A 19,716-nucleotide genomic window follows, 5' to 3' on the forward strand; every position below is an offset into this window, starting at 1 on the left:
CATTGTCATGTTTTGTAATCCTTTTTATATGCTGGTGAATATGTTTTACTAGTACTTTGCTGCGGATATTTGCATCTATATTTATAAATTGTATTGGCTCGTAGTTTTCTTGTAATGTTTTTGGTGTTGGTAACAGGGTAAAACTGGCTTCACAGAGTGAATTGTGATGTGTTGCCTCTTCTTCCATATTTTTGGAAGAGGTTGTGAAAAATAGGTACTAAATCTCCTTTAAATGTTGGGTAGAGTGCACCTGTGCAACTATCTAGACCTGGGTTTTTCTTTGAGTAGATGATAATGGTGATGATTACTAATGGTATTTCTTTACTAATTATGGATCTATTCATATTTTCTATTTATTTTTGAGTCAGTTTTTGTACTTTATATCTTTCTTATAATTCATCCCTTTCATCTAATTTATCTAATTTGTTGATATACGGTTTTTTCCTCCCCCCCCCCCCCCAGCCTCTGGCATAGAGTATTTTTAAATAGCATTCCCCTTTAACCTTGTTATTCCTGACGTTAGTACTTTGTCTTCTTTTTTTTCCCCTTCTTCATCTTCATCTTGCTAAAAGTTTGTCATATTTTTCTGATATTTGAAAGCATCAACTTTTGGTTTTGTTTATCTTTCTCTATCATTTTTATATTCCCTGTTTCGTTTATTCACACTATAATTTTTAGATCTTCTGCTTGCTTTGGGTTTCGCTTGTTTTTTTTTTTTTTTTTTTACTTTCATAAGGTATAACCTTAGTTACTTATTTCAGATCTTTCTTCTTTTCAGATATGGGCATTTATTACCATAAGTTTTCCTCTAACTACTTCTTTAGCTTTACCGTATGGCTTTTGGTATGTTGTATATTAATCTGTATTTATCTAGAAGCAGGTTCTAATCTCCCTGTGATTTCTTCTTTGATGTGTATTTACGAGTTACTTGTTTAATTTACACATATGGTAAATCTTCCAAATTGATGTGTGATTTAAATATTTTTTAAAATTTTAGTCTTTCTTAATTTATCCTCTTTTGTCAATATCCAACTATTATTTCTGAATGGTCTGTTTCTTAAGTGTTGGTTTCATGTATTTTTTGTTACATGCATATATGATATCTCTGATCACTTGTTTTTTCTTAATTTTACATCTGGCCTCCTAGAGGCTGTCCTGGTACGTGGTATGACTGAATGCTGAGAGATTGTCTTTTGAGATTGAGGTTCTTAACTTTTATTTTTGGATCTGTATGTGGCTAGGAGATCGCTTTCACTGTACAGAGAGAGTCTGTGAGGTTATCCCATGTTCAACCATGACTTGTAGTTCAGAATCCCCCCCCCCCCCCCCCCGGTTATGAGCAATGTTTTTCTTCTTTTCTGCACACCTGATCATTTTTGATTGATGCTGAGCATGATGCATTTTACATGATTGGAAGCTAGATTTTGTTGTGTTCCTTTTAAGAGTGTTGGATTTTGTTCTGGCCTCTGGTTAAATAACATGTCAATTAGTTGAAACTTTTCAAAAGTTTTTGTGGCATTTAGAGCAGCATTTAGTCCAGGACCAATTTAGCAGCACTCCTAAGGCATGACTCAATTGAAGACTCTAGCCAATGTACAACACATTACAAAATATCTCTGCTTTGAATAATGGAGCTATTTTAGTGGAGAAGACAACAGAGAGAGGTAAGAGGATTGTTTGCCATACTGCTTTCTAGTCATTCCTTCCTGGCCTCAGGTGGTTTCCTATTGCTCATGTGTTGAGTACTTAGACACTCAAGGAGAGTTCTACATAGATTCCTGGAAAACTCTATCTGCTTCTCTTCTAAACTCTGCCACACACATTCTAGCCACTGTAGCCTCCCCAACCTCTGATCTTGTTTTTTTTTACTCCGTGAGTCTGGCAACCTCTGTTGGAATTTTCCCTCCATTTACTGAAGCCTCAAGCTGCCTCTAGGCAGTAAACTGGAGCGATCATAGACTCGCTTTGTTTCCCTTTTCTAGGATTACTGTCTGAAAAGCATTAAAAAAAAATATATATATATATATATATATTTCCATTTCCTAATTGTTAATGGCGAAAAGGCAATTGCTATAGCAATTAATCTTCTATGGGCATAAGCCATGTGACTGACTTTCTAACATAAAATTTTCTATCTAAATGAGGGATCATCTTTCAAAGTAGTAATAGTGTGCCAACATTGTTAATATTTCATAATTAAAAATAAATAAAAATAGCTAACATTAATCAAGCGCTTACAACTGTGCAATAAAATTAGAAGCATTATTTTATGAACAAATTTTGAATTTCTCTTCACAAGCTGATGCATAGGTTTACAATATCTTCTATGACCATAAATATTAATCTTGAGGAGCGATTAAATCATTTGATCAAGTTAATAAAATTTGAGGAGTTTAAGTTAATAAAATATATGGTCAATGTGAGTATTCAGTTTTTGAATGTGAATAAGATGTGATTATTTAAAAAGATTAGACTACGGTTTTATACTTGCTTTCCCTTTCTTTTGCCCTGGTTAGCCCTTACATGTGCTTCAGGACTAACTTAGATGACATCTTTACAAAGCTAGACTCTTTTCTAGCTCCCCTTAACTGTGTTTGGTGTTCTTATGTGCTTTTTTTTTTAAGCTTTTTATTGGAATATAATTTCTTTACACTGTTGTGCCAGTTTTCGCTGTACACCAAAGTGAATCAGCTGTATTTATACATATATCCCCATATCCCCTCCCTCCCATGACTCCTTCCCACCCTCCCCATCCCACCCCTCTAAGTCATCACCCATTTCCCTGCCCACACTACATCTTATGGTATCTACCCCTCCTGACAATATAGTCTGTTTCCTTTTCCACTTCTTCCTTTTTATGTGTTTTTCTTCCCCACTGCAGACTGCCTGGCATATTCACCCTTCACCAAGTATGCTAGATTATATTTTAAAAATGATTTTTATATTTCTTCCTTTTCTTTATTTCCACACTCTCTGCTTTCCTTAGGACACTTATTAGCATTCATCTCTAGTAGTAAAATTTTGAGTGTATTTTCCCATCTCCATATAGACACACCTTCTAATCCTATCTGACGAAATGCTCTTTCAGTGGCTCCCCATTATTTCAGCACTGAGTCGTGTTTCTTTAGCCGAACGTAGCACACTTACTCTGATTATTAAATTCCTTATTTACTTGCATTAACACTGTAAGTTCCTCAAAAACAGAAGTTCTGTCTTTGATTGTATCCCTTCTAGCATCAGTACCTGGCATAGTGCAGGAAGTAGTTCAAGCAGCTGGTTTGAGATCTATTTCCCTCTCATTACCAAAGGATGCTCCCAAGCAAAGAATACACATAATTGGTCTAACTTATTTATAAACATGCTGATGATAATGAGCCTCATGGTAAACAGATTACTGCTCTTGGCTAGGGAAAAAGTACTTATCAGTAGGAAGTTTTTTTTTGGCAGAATATCCATGTTTTAGGATTTCTTATAATAGACATATAATATATGGATTTATGAAGCAAGGTTCCCTGGAGAATATCATGTAAGCTGCTGAATGATCTAAGTACAAATTGGAGATGATCAACAATGTGAATGCTTTTTGCTTGCTGAAAAAGTAACTTGTATATCTTACTTGGAGATTCCCCCTGTTGTTTTGGAAGGGCCAGAGAGTGCATATTTAGAATGGTGAGAACTTGGGGAGCTACATGGATGGCCCACCTGCCTCACCTGTGCCTCTTAATTCTTATTTTCTTTAAATCATTAGTAAAGCTTGATAATAGCTGTGGTAGGCAGACTATCGGCCCATCAAATACATCCTCATCCCAAATGCACCTGTGCATATGTTATGTTATAGGGCGAAGAAGAACTGAGGCTGCAGATGTAATTAAGATGACTGCCAATCAGCTGATTTTGTTATGGGGTGATTAACATGGTTCATCTGGATTGGTCCAATGTAATCACGAGGGTCTTTATAAGTAGAAGAGGCGGGCAGAGGGGTGAGAACTACAGAAATGGCAGCGTGGTGAGGGGTCCCAACTTTGTTGGCTTTGAAAATGGTGCCTGGGACCATGAGGCAAGGAATGCAAGCAGCCTTTAGATACTAGAAAAGCCAAGGTTATGGGTTCTCTCCTAGCTCCTCCAAAAGGAGTGCAGCACTACCGACATCTTGATTCCAACCCAGTGAAACCTATTTCAGACTTCTGACTTCAGAATGGTAAGGTAAAAATTGTGTTGTTTTTCAGTCACTAAGTTTGTGGTTAATTTGTTACAGCAGCAAAAGAAAATCAAAGGTAGATAAAACCTCTGATTCATGTGGTTCTAATTAGATAGCCCAGTCACTTGTGTTAATTTGGTAACTTAAACATAAAATAGGTTTTCAATAATTATTTTTCTGGGTTAATGAATGTTGCACTGAGTGTCTTCTAAGATTGACTTAATCATTGTTAGATTTTTAAGCATTTGGTATTAGAAAATCAGTTATATAATGGGAGACAGGTTTATAGCTTTGAAAATTAATCTCTCTGACTATTGGTAAGAGGGCAAATTTGAGTAAGTGTGGTCAATATAACTCAATTTAATTCAGTAAGTATTAAACATGGTTTATGCTTGAAGCACTTTAGCAAGTTCTATGAATGATTTTTTAAAAAAGACAATTACAAGAGTCTGTGCTCCATGAAACTACCATCTATTAGTAGATACAAATAATGTGTGACAATACAAGAAGCATTAAAATATAGCTATAAAAATACTGTGAAAGTGCTGAAAAGAAAAATCTGAGGCTTTGTAAAGAAGTGCTCTTTGATTTAATAAATAATTAGTATAACTTGGAAAGTCAAAGGTGGGCTATTATGTAGACTGGCCTGGGAAAGTTGTGGAATAAAGCCTAACTACAGGCATTGAGGTGACTGGTACAGGACATATTTAAGAAGAGTCCAAGCCACCTGTGTTCTGTGCTCATTAGAAAGTGAGGGTCAGATTGTGCTGTGCCTTGGATCAAGCAGGTGAAATTCTTTTCCTGTAGCAGGCGGGGAGCCACTGAACGGGGTACTGCTATGATTGTAACTATACCTGAAAGGATTTTGTGGGCAGGTGTATGTAAGAACGATTGGAAGTAGATTTACCTTTTAGAAGGCTACTACAATTTTCAAACAGAAATTCATCAATTCTACTCTAAGTATACTGGCCACTGCCACTAATACTCCAGGTTATAGCATCTGGAATGCTGATTTTGTACACGATCAATTCTTCTGTGTGTTCTCTTACTTGCCCTTTGTAAATATTTTCTTTGCAAGATACACATTACTTTTAAGCTGTGCAATTAAATCCTGGAAATTAACAAGCAGCAAGAAGAAAAAGCAATTTTAAATATTCAGAAGTCAAGGTCTAATGGATCATGATGTTATCACTATAAACTCATGTTTACTAAGCACCCAGTGTAGATGTATGAACTCCACTGACTTCAGAATTATCATTAACCAAAAGCTAAACATCTGCAGTCATAAGGAACCAGGATCTTAATACCATAAGAATAAAAAGTTTGTGCTTTCTTGCACCAGCCTTATACCTCTTCCACAATAAAGAGCTCCATTAGTAAAGGGAAGATGCTTTTTTAATATATTAATGGAATTTGTAGTACTGTCTCATAAAACTAGCTCTTCCTTTGTTCCCAGTCATATAGTGACCAAATGCTTATTCATTAAGGTCAATAATAATGAAATTAACATCCGTGTCTGTCAGCTATGCTCCAGACATTGTTCTAAGAATTTAAACACATCAAATCATTTTATGTTTATGGCAGTTTTAGGAGGTTCTATTATTAACCCTAATTTAGAGATTTAGAAATAGGAGCACAGAGAGAAGTTAACTTGTCTAAGATCACAGAGCTAGTGAGTGACGGAGCTGAGATTTGAACCCATTCAGTTGACCTTTAGGGTCCAAATTCTTTACTACTACACCACATTCCTTCCAACAGAGTATTTCTCAGTAATATATTTGGATACCCCGTGTGTTGGTATCATCTTCCAATACAACGTCGATGCTGGTGTGCGTTCCCATCCCACCTGGCTCACTTGGTAGGAACAACAATCAGGTGTAACACTGTGAACAGAGAAGGCGAGGGTAAAGGGACGGCAGAGGCACAGGGGGAAGCAGAAGGCCTAGGTCATTCTTAATATAGGTAATGGAATCTATTCTTCAATGCAAAAGGTTAAATACAATATTATTTTGTAACAAAGTCTATATTCCAAAAACATCTTAAGACATTAGCTAAAGACTATAATTTTTAGACAGGTGGTAAATGGATTCCTAAGTGGTTACTAGTCCGAGGCCATGTTAGTAGGAAAGGAAGTATTAAGCTGTCCTAACTCATGAGAGCGTTCAGTCTAATGCCATACTTTGATAAATGTGATTATGGGGAAAAAAAGCTTTTCAGAGAATTCCGTGTTTATGTGGGCCTTAGAATGATTTTATCATTATTATTTGTCCTTACAGCAAAAGAATTACCATTATTGCTTTGAGTTTAGTTTGTTTTATCTGAGTTACCGGTGCACATATTTACATGCATTCTGTAAGTCTACAGCATTATCCTGCTGTCACTCCAACTTTCCTGTTCCTCAGAGGTAACCAATTTTCTCAACTATTAAAAAACCCATGAGTTTTACTATTCTCTCCATATCTTTAAATAACATGCTTTTATCTCTACTCTTTGCTTTTTCAACTTTGAGCATTAAGTGTTGATATCTTACTATAGGAGATGATTGAACTCAACCACATACGCATTTCCCAAGTCTTATCCTTCCACCTCTGTTGTGTCATGGTTTTGGTTAGGTCAGTACTCTGTGTGCCTTGCAAATGGGGTTGCTTCTTGGTTCTTTTCAGTGCTTGCTTGAGTTTCAACCTCTTTGGGTCTGCTGATCATTGCTGCTTGTTCTGTTTTACAGTTGGCAAAATTGTGTGGCTATCACTTTCTGCCCCATTTTATTTGTCTTTGTATGCTTATGTCTTTAAACATATCTCCTTGCTGAAGGATATGTGTCTGTGTGTGGAGGGGGTGGCAAATGTGTTCAATATGCTCTTTTCCCAGATGTCCTTTTAGTTCTATGGTGTCCATTAGAAATCTGGGGCAAAACTGTAATCTAGTTTTCACTTGCACAGGATCAATGTGTTGAGGATAATCAGAACTCTGAGACAGGTAAATAAAGACAGTAGCAAATGAACTGTGTATTTCGTAAAGTGGACTTAGAATGTGGAGAACGCTGCCATGGTGCCAAACTGATGTAGTGGCAACAGTCCTTTTACAAAAGGTGGTTTGGTTTGTAACATGATATTAAAATGGCTCCAAGACTGATAATTTGGAAATTTTTTTTTTTTTACAAAAGTGGATTAAATGTTTGTTTACATTGTTATAACTCCCTTTTATACAAATAGTGATAAACAATTATAAAACTGAGATTGGTAATCTCTCTTCTAAATCAACTCAAAGGACTGTCTCATTCAAGATAGGAAAGATATTAGTGTAGAAAAACTGGAGATTTTGATGCTTAGAGCAAAGTATTGATTTGTATTTGTTAAACTCAGTTCATGTAGAGAGAGAAATTTAGATTAAATGTTCAGTTATTTTGAGTATTTCCTAAAAAAGCAATACTTCTTGGATGCTGGCAAATTATAGTTATGAATCATTTGAACCTATCAAGATTTTATATATTTTATTTTCTTTTAATTACAGCTGCAACTTCTGGTATGCTGAATTTGGACATTCATATTCTAATACATAACAATTATGCCTTTTAAATATTGGAATGTACTCTTGGATTTTTCCTTTGAAATGTTATAAAATTGTTTTCTGGAATAAGATACACATTTTGGAAAAAAAATCATAATGAAAGAATTTGTTTTTTTCAGGGACAAATCAAATATGTCTGCAGAACTCATTCATATTTAGATAAATTTTTCAGTCATTCATTTATCACCTATAAGGCAATTAATTCATTCATTTATCTAGCATTTATTGAAAATATTCAATGTGTGACATCATCATTGGCCCTGTTGATGCAATGAATGATATACACTATGGCCTGCAAGGAGCTTGGAGTCTAAGAGAAATGCCATTGTTGACGTTGTTATAAAGTAAAACCTGGAAAACAATATTTCCTATGTTTTTACAGTTCGGAGAGAAAGTTAATGTATAAGGGGAGCAGTGTTGAGGAAAGTATGTGGACTTTGGAGCTTTTTAAGCTTAAATTTAATTCCCAGCTTTGGCAATTACTGACTGGCATTTCTATAGGCATAAGTATCCTACAGGCTCGTTGTTACGATTAAATAACATATGCAAAACAGCAGACATATAGCAAAGCTTAACAGTTTCCTTTTTTTTCCATTGATTTTGACATATGCAGTATCACCAAAATAGCATTAGCTCCCTGGGTAGAGAATCGCCATTGAAGCATCAACAATTTCCGTGAGAACACTGCAAATATTTTGAAAAAAACTTTCAAACCAGAAGGGACTTTAGAAATGATCTAATCCATCTCCTTTGTAATTACCTATCTCAGTTACACAGCTAACTGAATCAAAGCCAGAACAGAACTCAGACTCCTAAGTTTTATGTTCTTCAACCTTTAAAATAGAAAAGATATGAAAAATAATTTTTAAATGATGGTCAATTACTAAAATAAAAATAAAATCAAAGTTATTTGGGCATTTCAATACCATCTGAGATAATAGTTTGAATTTAATGCTTTGCTATGTCTTACAAGAGTTTAAAAAAAACAAATCTATGACCTTGAGCTTTTGGAGATTTAAGTGACTGAAAAGAACTCACCAGATGTTTGTGCTATTGTTTCCTAGTTGTGTTTTGAAATTGTTGTGGTTGATATTGGATGTTCACTCCCAGTGCTCTGTGTTGTTAAGTCAGAAACCATAAACAGCACCAGAAAAAAACTTCCAATCTTATTGCAAATGTCTAACTCGATAGTTGGCTGCTTTTAGAATTGTTCTCTGTGATACCCTTTCTCTAATCTGTTCCTCCTGAGAAGAAAAATGGTCTGGCTGCTTCTGTTCAAATCACCTTCAGATACCTGGCTGAGAAAAAACAATGAACTGTAGGAGCATCTGTTTCTGATGGACTATAACAGTTTGGAGAGTAATGAAACATTACCTAATTGGAACTTTTTTATAGCAGTTTTTAAACACAGATAACAATAAGCTGTAGTTTGAAGAACTTTCTACAACACTTAGATATGGAATCTGTCTATTCTCAGGGCACTCCCTGAGTTATGCTGGGTCTTAATAAAACAATCACAAAACAGATGGAATCTTTTAAAGATGGCACTCTTATTGTTACCTCTTTCCCTGGAAGGTGTTGGGTGAGCAGAGCCCCTCAGAAGGGAGCCAGGCAGCTCCTTGTTCAGAGTCACTAAGCCTTTCAAGTGGTTATGATTCAGTTAACTTGACAGGCCGTTAGATTTGGAGACCCCCTTTCTCCCTTGTTTTTGTTTTTCACTTGATCAAGGGAAGTAGCTTCCCCTGTGTAGGTATCTAAATCAAAGTGAAATAAGCGAATGCTGGGGCAGCTTAAACACTTGGCCTTTAGGGCTGAATTCTCAGACTGCTTGCTGTACAGCAGCCAGAAAATGCCGATTTACGATGAGAATAAAAGAAAGGTGGTCTCCATGGTCCTGTTTCGCCCCACAATGCCATGATATTTCAGATATCTTAAAGACAAATTCCCATCTTGAAGATGAATTCACACTCCTTTCATTGGAATTCTCTCATCCTTTAGATCTGTGGACAGTGCGGGATTTGCTCTTGATTTCCTCTGGACCTAAACTTTATCAGAATTGAATTATCCTCTTTTGATGTGCATGTGTTACATTATCTGTCTTGCGCTTTCCCTCTGCAGTGAGTTGAAATAAAATTATCCTATGGCTTTCCTCTTTCATTCCTCTCCTGGACTTTCTGAGTACAACTAATCAGAACGAAGCAGACGTCATTAGCATTTTCCGCAGCAGACACTGACCCAGTGTAGAGGCTGCTTTGAAAGAAAGAGCGTGATTGTGGCTCTCATGTTGCTGTCATCCTCTTGCCTGAGTAACAAATAAATGAGAAACCACCAATTCTCATAGGGAAGGTACTTTCAGACTTTTCGGTTGATGGTTAAAGTGCTCTCGATTATTGGTCTCTCAAAACGTACACACTACTAATCTCACTTTGACTGCTGACATATAAAATATACTGTGCAACTAGCATGGGAGACCATTTTGAATAAAACAGAATGATACCCGTGAAGGTTCAATGATTATGAAAACTGTTTCTGGAGCTCTTTTCCCTTCATCGTTCAGACTTATTTGGCTTTGCGCTGTACCATGTACGTTAATTATTGGCTAGAAATTTCCTTGTACAACACGGGTGGGTCCTTGTAAGCTGGCTGTTGGGAAAATGATTACAAGACCACTGACTCTTATTCTTGCAGCATGTGGGGGCGGGGAGTAAGTTGATGTAAAGCTCTTCTAGTGTGTCAAAATGGAATGAATTGCATCTGAACTGATGCCTCCCTCATCCCCTTTCTATCTTGATACCTACGTTTCCCTATTTCCAGCGGCAGCCACAGGGCTTGCAGGAAGCCCTCGATGCTGGATGCTGGTCTGTTATGTAGTTATTTGTGGTGAGAGTACAAACAACATGTATACATGCTTACACAGACACACACACACATACACACTTCATTTGTTGAAAATCTATGTGCCAGGCCCTACTTGTCAATGAATTCGTGACATATCCATCTCTTTCAGTTCTTACAATGGTTTTATTCCTTCAGTTAACAAATACACTAAGGGTACTTATTCTGAGGAAGGTATTTGTATTCTCATTTAATGTGAGAAGACTGAAACCCAAGATGATTAAAGCTTTTGCCTGAGTGATTGCAGAATCCAAATCCATGCCACTCACTCTTAATTGTTCCATCACAGTGCAGTTCCCCTCCCCCAACCCCACCTCCCTGCCTCCTCTGACTGGGTACCAGAGCTTCTCAGGCTGATCAAGACAAAGGCTTCTGATATATGACCTTGAGCACATTGCGTGGCACTGCTCACAGCTGCAAATGCGGAACTTTAATAGATCAGGAATTTAAAGAAAAAAAAAATTTGCATCCTCCAACATGTAAAGCAAGCTATTTGCAAAGCTGCTTTAGCTGAAGTAGGACTGAGATCCAGGGCCCACATCTTGGCTTCTTCTGACGAAGGGGCATTTCCCTGTCTTGAATCAGAAGCAGCTGCTGGTCCACCTGGTTCCTCCCTGCTGTTTTGTTTTGTCTTGATTTTTTGTTTTTGTGTGGGGTATTTTTTTTGAGTTAAACATCTATAAAATGAAATTAGTAAAAATGAATACAAGTATTACCTAGGATTCATAGAAGTGTTCGTTCTGCTATAATGATATAGGTCATTGTGTTCTAAAAATCATTGTGCTATGAAAAACAACATAATAAAACCACAGGGATTATTGAACAGTATGGAGTCAGGGACACAGGGCTCAAAACCTGCCACTGATACCTGGTGAAGCTGAAGAGGACTGGCCACCCCAGCTCCTCAAAGGCGGAGACCTGCTCTGATGATCGCTTCCTGACCTGGGTATGCGGCCATCAGCCTGACTGTCACAGTGGTCGCGTGATGTGTACTGAGGCAGTTTTTAAGGCTTCCACTGCTGTCTCTTTCTTCCTCTGTTTTATCCTCTGAGCCCCTTAAAACCAAGCTCCTGCCTTGCTTGCTGCCCAAATTTCATTAATAGACAATTAGATCTGAATTCCCAGGAGCTGATAACTAAGGCTCTCAGGTGGTACAGCTAGCATTAGTGAGACTGGTCACCGTGTAGCAGGCATCAGGTGAAGCTCTTTACAACCATTACTTCATTTCATCCTCACAACAACAAAAGAGGCATAGGTGATTATTCCCCATCTAGAAGATGCATAAAGGAGGCTTAGAGAGGTTTAGGAATTCATCCCAAATCTGTAGAGGAGATAAATGGCTGACTTGCAGATGCAAAACTCTGATTTGCTTGCTACCTGACTGATGCATCCAGGGCTCTGCACTAAGCCCTGCTGCTTCCTGAGCGGAGTCCTAGGCAACTGAAGTACAGCCCAAGAAGTCTTCAGTTACCTGAAGTGTGTATAGACCCCACTTGCAGCTCCTCCTGCCAGATTGGATGTCCTTTTTTTCTGCCTTCCCCTTCTCCTGCCACCAGCTATCTATCTTTCCTAACCAGATGCCCCAGGATTGTGGGATTGAACTTTAGACTAATGGCATCCATTTGTCACTGTGTCTAGCCTGCCTGACGTGACCAGAGAGTCATCTTTGCCACTAATCTGGCCACCTGTGCCTACCTGGACCTAGATTTGGTTCTCCCATTAAGGGAGCTGAGACCTGACTTTTAGGCCACACTCTTCCTCAAAGGCCTGTGCCTTACACCTGATCCTGAATGAATTCTTAATGACACCTCTTTTTTTTTTATAATTTATTTATTTTATTGGCCATGTTGTGTCTTTTTTTTTTTTTTCTGTGCATGAGCTTTCTTTAGTTGCGGGGAGTGGGGGCTACTCTTCGTTGCGGTGCGTGGACTCCTCATTGCCGTGGCTTCTCTTGTTGTGGAGCACCAGCTCTAGATGCGTGGGCTTCAGTAGTTGCAGCACACGGGCTCAATAGTTGTGGCTCACAGGCGCTAAAGTGCAGGCTCAATAGTTGTGGCACATGGGCTTAGTTGCTCCAAGGCATGTGGGATCTTCCTGGAGCAGGGATCGAACCCATGTCCCCTACATTGGCAGGCTTCTTAACCACTGTGCCACCTAGGAAGCCCCAAATGCTTTGTTTTTATTTCAATTTTATCAAATCTGTAAATGCTGCTGGCGTTGGAGGGTTGCCGGCAGAGATGGGGAGCAGCTGTGGCTCACGGAGGAGACAGGGGCACTAGGGGCAGGGGTTCTGGGACGTGCTCATTGGTGTGAGCCCTCCCAGAGTCTGCCATTAGCCTCACTCGACACCTCTCTTATTTTTGAACATGAAATAAAGTTCAGCTCAGTCGACACTAGTACTTCCCTACCTAGGTTGCCCCTGAACCTTACAGACAGACCAGGTGTGCTCATGTTTCAAGAAAAACAAAGGCAAAGGCAAAAAAAAGCCAAAGTTTTGTTGTCTTTTTCTCAGGAACATCTAACTTTCCAACCAGCATCCAGTTCTAGCATCAGAGTTTATTTGCTTCTGACTGTAGTTCAAGGAGCCAAATACCCTCACTGTGGGTTTGTAAATTCTCTGTGACTTCAAGTGGGTTCAGTTTTTTCCCCCTTATAATGGAGAATATTTAGCTTTGAACAAACTTGCATTGAATTTGTTCATTTCTACAGGGAATTTATGATCTTTGCTACTTCTGTTTTCAAAACCAGGACACCTACTGCCCTTTAACACTCAAAATGACAGCTGTCACAAGTAGATTAATTAGCATCATCAGGCTGATTTGGAAAAGGCTGGAACAGTGACAAGATAATTGTCACCGACAGTAAGAATGGGTGATCGAAGCGAATGAGTTAATTGATTCGTACACCAAACCAATCTTTAAGAAATCAAATACTTTTCAAGATTTAGGAAAGGATGATCAATTTTTCTTGGCAGTTGATCCTGTTTTCTGCTGCATAAAGTAATTGTGTGACAACCTGTCTGTCCTCTCTGAGATAAAGACTTTGCTGCCTTCAAATTATGCTCTCATGTACGAATTAGATTTTTGCATTGCTATTATTCCTCTTCTTTCTATTAGGACCTGAGATTTAAAGTCTTATTCTCTGGGTGGTTGTTTTGGTCACAGTGTTCTAGTGTAGAAACAACTCTTTTGAGGTAGTCAAAAAAGAGAGCAGGCAAACTGTTCAAGTAAAACCAAACAGCAGCTTGGTTGTTGGGAAAGGCAGGGCTGAAATGTACCATCTACACAAAGCATTCCTTCTTTTGTCTCCATTTTATAACTTCAAAATAGTTATTTGCCAAAAGTTATTTTCTGGGACAGATGTACTTCCTTAATGTACTTTTAAATGCACTGAAGAAAAAAAAAGGCTGTGTGACAGAATCTAATGGACAGAGACAAATTTTTTTTAATGTTGCTTTTGTGCATTGACAGCCAACTCAAGTTTTTTTTTTTTATTAAAGGAAATAAGGGTGCAAGTTTTTATACTAAGAAAATGCGATTTCCTCTCATTGTTATATGATTGCTTTTAGGACAAAAAATTGGTGCCTTTTCCAATGCATTCGCCAAAGCATAGAGTCTGAGTTGATTGATACAATAACAGACTCCCTGCTTTGTAAAGTAAGCCCTATTGAATACTCAAATATCCTTTTATTAAAAGGAAACTTGGAGGTCACCTTTCATCCCCTTTATTCTATAAATAAATAAGTAGAAACTTCTAGAGGGTCAGCCACTTGCCCAAGTTCTCACAGGTCTTTAGAGGTTGATGGGAGTATGCCATTGTCACATTGTTCCCTACTTATGATTGTATTTTCTCTGTGACCCTCCATATATTTATGGGCATATGTCTTTTAAGTAAGATTTGCCTCCTGGAACTTTGCACATCTGGGAGAAAAAGGGAGATAGAATAGGTGTACTCCCCACTGGTGGAGAGGCCCGGATGCATCCCTAATTCTGGACTAAGGGGAGCCCCAAGGAAGCTCCAGAGATTCTTTAGGAAAGTGCCCAGGGCTTGGCCAAAAGCAGGATTGTGAAGATTAAGTCAATCCCTTATATCTTTCTTGTGTCCTTCTCCCTGTGACCTTCTTCAGTTATCCCACTATCCTGGGCCAGTTTCCTGGGGAAATTTATGATTTCCAAGCTTTTTCAGTGATGGGGAAAAAAAATACTGTTATTTTCATTTCAGTATGTCAGAAGTGTACTAAACTTCACTGATTTTATTCTTGAATATATTTTGTCCTACATTGAAAATCTGGTTTTAATAATATCAAAATTACTACTTATTTGCTTTATCTTAATATATTTACTTATGTATATAAATCTATAAAATGTATGTACATTTTTAATAAACTATTATTTACATTATAATATTTATATTAAGATTAAATTTATTATATATTTTGAATTAGAAAATATATAAACTAGCATAAAACAGCAATTTTGATATTATGAATAACAGTGAATTGTTTAGTGCAGCTTAAAATTTCCTTTTAGTTCTTTATTACCATAGAATACATTCTATTAAGGCTGTACAATTAAGTATTGTCAACTGAAATATCTTTTTCTCTGAGGTGGCTTGCTGTTAATTTGCTATACAGTTAGGTTTTCTTGTTTTATTTTGGTTTCAATTTTAGGGCTTGCTTTTTTGTTCTTTTTGACTGGATTTTAAAAATTTAATATGTAAAACATTGAAATGGTCTCCCAACCAGAGTATAAAGAAAGGGATACTTAGAAGACTAATCTGTGTCACCACTGCACCCTTCCTACTGCAATATGTACTGTTTGTAACCATTTTTTATCAACTTCTGGATTATCTTTTAGGGTTTTGTGGTGGTAATGATTGTTATTATAAGTATGTGTGTATTGCATGTATCTATTCTTTTTCCTTCCTTTTCTTACTAAACACAGCATGCAATTTCCATTTTTTCTGCACCTTGTTATATTCACTTGACAATATACCCTGAAAGTTATTCCATATCAGTATAGAGAGATCTTCCATATTTTGGGGGGGGGGGTTGTGCGGTGTGTGAGGTGGGGGCTGTATATTACTCCATTGTTTTGATTTTCCAAAATTTATTTCAGCAGCCCTTTATTAATCAACATTAGATAGATTTCCAAGTTTTGCCCATTACAGATAATGCTGCAATGAATAATCTTTTCCCAATGTCATTTTGTATTTATAGAATGTGTCTTTGGGATAGATTTCTAGAATTGGGGTTGCTGGATGAAAAGGAACGTTCATTTGTAGTTTTGCTAGAAGTTGCCAAATTCTTCTCAAAAGGGGAATTATTTTGTATTCCAATATTAATATATGAAAGTGAGTTTTTCTAAACATCTTGACAACCCAGTTTATAGTCATTTTAAATTTGCCGATATGATATGTGAGAGGTGATACTTCATAGTTTATTTTGCTTTTTAAACATTGAAGTAAGCATCCTTTTATATGTTTAAGAATGATGATTTAAGCCTTGTTTTGAAGTTCAGATTTTTTTTAACATAATAGGGTTAAAACTGATAAAATTTCACAAGGATATAATCCTTTTTTTGTGAATTAAAATCGATTGCATTCCATATTGTAAAAAAAAAAATGGGGATATTACATAAAACAAAACTGTATGCTAATCACTGAAAGTTTCTGAATTAATCTACTAATTCAAAGTAAGAATAATTTTTCTGTCACTTATGAAAGTAATATATGCTTTTATTTGAAAAGTCTATAGCGTAGAAGCAAAGTCAGTGATACCACCCAGAGGCAACATATTTTGAAATATTTTCTTTCAGTCTTTTTTCTATTCTTTTGAAACATTGTTCATAGTAATATCTTTCACATTTTATTAGATATTATTTTTAGAGCATTTTTAGGATTAAAGGATAATTGGGCAGAAAAATACAGTTCCCATGAATTCCTGTGGAATCTATCTCCATTTACTTAGATCTTTGATTTCTTTCATCTGATTTTTGTAGCTTTCCTCAATTAGGAAATTTTATCATCTTGTATATAATTTGTTAAAGCTATCCCTAAGTATTCCATCTTCTGTTGCTAATATATGTTGTATTGTTTTAAAATTTCAGCTTCTAATTGTTCACTGCTAGTATTTGGGAAAGCAAGTTTACTTTTGTATATTAACTTTGCATCTTGAAAACTTGCAATTATCACTTCTTAGTTCCAGAAACTTTGTTTGTTGGTTCTTGGGGATTTTCTACATAGACAGTCAAGAAATGTACAAACAGGAACAGTTTTATTTCTTCCTTTCTAATCTATACATCTTTTTCTTTTTCTGTTCTTGTCTTACTGTAGTAGTCAAGATTTCCAGTACAATATTGAATAGGAATGGTGAGATTGTTTTTGCTTTGTTTCTTTTCTTAGGGAAGAGCATCTAGTTACTCATCATTAAGTAAAAAGTTAGCTGTAAGGCTTTTGTAGAAGTTATTTGTTAGGTTCAGGAAATTTCACTTTATTCCTAGTTCACTGGAAGTTTTTGTCCTGGATGAGTGTTGAATTTTGTTAAATGCTTTTTCTGCATCTATTAATATGATCATATAATCTTTCACCATTTTTCTGTTATGATGAATTACATTAGTTGATTTTTGATTGCTAAGGCTTGTATAACTAGAATAAATATCACTCAGTCATAGTATATAATTTCTTCCATACATTTTTGTATTTGCCTTATTGATACTTTAAGGATTTCAACTATGATCATAAGAGATATTTGTAGTTTTCCTTTCTTGGTAATGTTTTTGTCTTATTTTGGTATTATGCTGGCTTCACAGAATACGTTAGGATGTATTCCCTCTGCTCCTATTTTCTGGAATAGATCGTGGGGATTGTTATCATTTCTTTCTTAAATATTTGGTAGAATTCACCAGTGAAACCATCTGGGCTTGGTGTCTTCTCTTTTGGAAGAAGCATTAATTATTGATTTACTTCTCTACTGAAACCACTCTCACAGTCTGTCTTTTAACTAGTATATTTAGAACATCAATATTTAAAGTGATTATTGCTATAGTTGGACTAACATCTTCTATTATGTAGCTGTTTTCTAGTTGTATTTTAATTTTTTTCCTTCCATGCCATTTATGCTTTCTCTGCTTTTTAAAATTAATGAATTGATTTCAGGTAACACTGGTTTATAACATTACCTAAGTTTCAAGTGTACAACCTATTTTGACATCTGTATTCACTACAGTGTGCTTATCACCAAAAATTTAATTTCTATCTGTCACCATACTGTTGACCCCCTTCTCCCATTCTGCCTGTCCCTTCTGGTAACAGTTAATCTGTTCCCTGTGTCTGTGTGCTTGTTTTTGTTTTGTTTGTTTGCTTAACATTCCACATTTGAGTAAAATCATATGGCATTTGCTTTCTCTGTCTGACTTATTTTACTTAGCATAATACCTTCAAGGTCCATCCATATTGTTGTAAATTGCAAGATTTTATCTTAATGGCTGAGTGGTATTTCATTGCATATATATACCACATCTTCTTTACCCATTCATCCATTAGTGGACACTTAGGTTGTTCAATATCTTGACTATTGTAAATAATGCTGTGATAGATACAGGGCTGCATGTATCTTTTTGAATTAGTGTTTTAAAATTCTTTGGATAAATACCCAGAAGTGGAATAACTGGATCGTATGGCAATTCTATTCTTAAATTTTTCCATAGTGGCTGTAATAATATGCATTTCCACCAACAGTGTATGAGTGTTCATTTTTCCTCCACATCTCCAATACTTGTTATTTCTTGTCTTTTTGATGATCACTGTTCTCATGAGCATGAGGTAATATCTCATTATAATTTTGATTTGCATTTCCCTAATTAGTGATGTTGAATATATTTTCATGTGCCTATTAGCCATCTGTATGTCTTCTTTGGGAAAATGTCTATTCAGATCCTCTGCCGATTTTTAATCAGGTTGTTCTTTTGTTGTGTGACTTCTTCATATATTTTGATTATTAACCTCTCATTGGATATATCATTTGCAAATACACTCTCCGATTTGGTAGGTTGTCTTTTTGTTTTGTTGATGATTTTCTTTGCTATGTAGGGGTTTTTTAGTTTGATGTAGTCTTGTTTATTTTTGCTTTCCTTTCCCTTGCCTGAAAAAGACTATCCAGAAAGATATTGCTAAGACTGGTGTCAAAGAGGACACTGCCTATGTCTTCTTCTAAGGGTTTTATGGTTTCAGGTCTTACATTCATGTCTTTAATTCATTGAGTTAATTTTTATGTATGGTTTAAGATAGTGGCCTGGTTTCATTCTTTTACATGTGACTGCCCAGTTTTCCCAATGCTGTTTGTTGAAGAGACTGTTTTTCTCCATTGTATATTCTTTGTTTATTTGTTGTAAATTAATTTTTTGTATATGTGTGGGTTTATCTCTGGGCTCTCAATTCTGTTCCTTTGACCTCTGGTCTGTTTTTCTGCCAATATCATGCTGTTCTGAGTATTATAACTTCATAGTATAATTTGAAATCAGGGAACGTGATACCCCTCTCTGCTCTTTTTCCTCAGGATTGTTTTGACTATCTGGGGTCTTTTGTGGTTCTATACAAATTTTAGGATTATTTGTTTTAGTTCTATGAAAAATGTGATGAATATTTTGATAGGAATTGCTTTGATTTGGTAGACTGCTTTGGGTAGTATGGACATTTAGGTACACAGAATATCATTCCATTTATTTGTGTGTCCAGTTTCCTTCATCAATGTCTTATGGTTTTTAGTGTATATGTCTTTCATCTCTTTGGTTAAATGTATTCATAGATATTCTTTTTGTTGTGATAGTAAATAGGATTGTTTTCTTAATTTCTCTTTCTGATAGTTTATTATTAGTATATAAAAACACAACAGATTTTTATATATAGAGTTAGTACCCTGCATTTTACTCTATTTGTTTACTGTTTCAATTTTTGAAGTGGAATCTTTAGGGCTTTCTGTATATAAAATTGTGTCATCTGCAAATAGTGATAGTTTTCCTTCTTCTGTTCCAATTTAAATGGATTCTATTTCTTTGTCT

The sequence above is a fragment of the Hippopotamus amphibius genome, chromosome 14 (assembly GCF_030028045.1).
Source record: "Hippopotamus amphibius kiboko isolate mHipAmp2 chromosome 14, mHipAmp2.hap2, whole genome shotgun sequence".
Lineage (NCBI taxonomy): Eukaryota > Metazoa > Chordata > Mammalia > Artiodactyla > Hippopotamidae > Hippopotamus > Hippopotamus amphibius.